This window comes from Triticum aestivum, chromosome 2A (assembly GCF_018294505.1).
Source record: "Triticum aestivum cultivar Chinese Spring chromosome 2A, IWGSC CS RefSeq v2.1, whole genome shotgun sequence".
In the NCBI taxonomy this organism is placed as follows: domain Eukaryota; kingdom Viridiplantae; phylum Streptophyta; class Magnoliopsida; order Poales; family Poaceae; genus Triticum; species Triticum aestivum.
The window spans coordinates 771,752,259-771,754,988 of record NC_057797.1 but is presented as its reverse complement, the minus strand read 5'-3'; the positions used below and the strand labels follow the sequence as shown (position 1 = coordinate 771,754,988).

Here is a 2,730-nt window from a genome sequence, read left to right as displayed (position 1 = left end):
CACTCGTGTACTAGTTTCACAGGACAAAACTCAGAATTCTGACCGACCGTGTGAATTTAACACAACCTATGTAGAAGAATAGCATTTATACGAGATCGCAGATTAGGTGCACCCGCGACGGTTTCCAAGTTCCAACAGAAAAATCGTGCTCATACTAGCAGATTCAGTTCGAAATATGAGGATAACATAATTCGAAATTCATAGCAAGAGACTATCTCAGCCCACCCAAACCTTTGCTATGTTACAATGAAGAAAAAGGACGGAAAAGAGGTGATATCTTCACTTCCAAAGTCGGTCAGAATAAACAAGTTCTCTTGTGCAATGAGGAACTCGCCCAAACTCATGTGATCCAAAAGCAACAGAAAAAACAATGGATGATTCAGCATTGAAGCTTAGCTTTTAACTGGGCAAAAAGAACTAGAGAGTTGCAAGCAGCAAACAAGACAACAAGAACATCAGCAGAGCTTCACAATAGATTGAACAGTTGAAGTCCTTACTACTAACTACTAAGTACTAAATAATATTGGAAAATAGAAAACATAGGCGATCCATGCCGAATCAATCCCATTCTACTTGCATTATAGTCATAGATAGATGCCATTTTTTTGGCCAAGGCACACGTGCAACCATACAAAGAGAACTAAGTTGAAGCATGCTTATATACTAAACTAACTTATGTGCGATGATCGTGAACCAAACTACTAAATGGTCATGATAATATCCTTGGCCGCTTTCATTATATCCGGCAGTAGCCTAGCAACCAGCTCTTTGAGGACAGATGGACAACTGGTTTTCAGATGCTCGTAGCCATCACTTGCAATCATCGCCTCCAAATTGGTGGGAGAAGCGAGGAACTGTAGACAAGCTTCCTTGAGTCCAGTACAACTATGCTGCTCAGCTAATGCCAAACTGGTTGCCACCATATTCCTATCAATGTGGTTGCATAACTTGTGCTCACATATCAGTTTTAGCCTCTCGACGTTGTACCTATCCGCTGCCACGAGGAGATGGCTAGCCGTTGTCACATCTAAACGTGCTTTAATTGGGTTGCTATCGATCTCAAGAGGAGGCAGCGAGTCGGTGTATATGAAATAGAGCAAGGACTTGAACACAACAGCTTCCATCTCATGGATTTCAATCGGACTGCCGAGTTTCTCCTTCATGGCGCCGAGGAGCTCCGTCTTGAACACGGATGACCTAGCAGCGAGCACAGGACTATGAGCCATGAACTTCTGACCACCGGCATGAAAGGTCACGTCGGCTCCATCCGTGCTCTCTAGAGGTCGCCGAAATGCCGGTGCAAGTTGCTTGGCGGAACCACAACAAATTGATGACCCATTGTTTTTTCAACAAGAGTATTCTTGATGACAGTTATATCAAACACCACGTTGAAACAGTCATCTATTACATACATCTCAACAGCATGCAGCGCGCTCAAAGAGGCCGCGAATGGAGGAACCTTTGAGTGGGAATCATATATGTCAAGATTGAATAGCTGCAAATCGTTTACAACTATAAACGATCGGATTTTCACCTTCACACTCATACTATCTGAATCAAGAACCAGGTGAACAACCATGTAGTAATCACCATCTTCTGCCAAGTCACCGTTTGGGTAAAACCTTACAACCCAGTTATGCCCTCCGGCACTGAAAGGTGGAGAAGTGACACACTCGATCGCCGCACTTGAGTAGCCTCTTTGCACTTGAGTATCCATATAGCTTCAACACGTAGGACCTCCCTTCATATTCAGCTACAGCAGCAGCTGAAAGCTTGCACTGATCTGCCATCCTGGAGGCCGGCTAGGTGGATGATACGAGTCGGGACTCGGGATTGTGGGTCGATCTCCCGTCAAAAAAACCCTGGACCCAGATCGAGGGCCGGGGATGAGTCTCCGGAGCGAAGCGGGTCGACTGACGACTGAGACGTGAAGTGATTTCGGATGCCACGGTGGGTCGGAGAGGTGCACCGCTGCCTCCGCTCGCTGTCGTCTGCTGGCGTGGTCGTAGGTCGGCGGAGCAGTAGCAGACGGAGGTGGGGAATATGCGGCGGCGGAAGTCGAGGCGTGCGTGAGGTTTTTCCTTTTTTTGGTAGCTCAAGGGCGTGAAAGAGAGTTGTTGTCGGGCCTGCGTGGGCTTCGGAGAGCAACAACCAGTAGCCCACGTACGCTTTTCTCTAAGGTAACATCCCATGCGTGTGCATCTCAAACTTGCTTCAGTATCCCCACAAAAGAAAAAAAAATACTTGCATCAAAATAGGACTGCTAGATTAGGTGGTCACGTGATGCAACATATAAACTCCTAAAAGTTCAAACTAAGGATGTCAGAAACTAGTCGTCCGATCAATACAAAAGGAATGGGGCACCATCAGATGTATGAATACTATAACTATAACTGCTCTTACATGGGCTGGCATGGATAAAACACCGCACACCATGATCTAAAGAGAGGATACCTGGAAGGCGCTCAAACACCGAGGTTTCTAGGGTTATGCACCTTCGTTCGACCGCTTCAATGGCGGCGGGAGGGAGAAACCCGGGACCTTCATCCTCGTGCGTTCAGTGCTCAAGGTTAGGTTGTGTCTCCTCCGATGGTGACTGAAACAGGCCAAGAAACAAATTCTTTCTAGGTTGTCTGTTTTCTCTTCTATTCTGTTTTTCTTGACAAAAGTGATTTGTTTGTTGCTTCGGTCATCGTCCAATACTTTTCATTGAAGAAATAGTAATTCTAT

General features: G+C 45.9%; 1 pseudogene; it reads right to left on the bottom strand.

The window, feature by feature from the left end:
- Positions 1-701: 701 nt before the first annotated feature.
- On the bottom strand, positions 702-2,052 carry LOC123186637 (BTB/POZ and MATH domain-containing protein 2-like; annotated as a pseudogene).
- Positions 2,053-2,730: the final 678 nt, after the last annotated feature.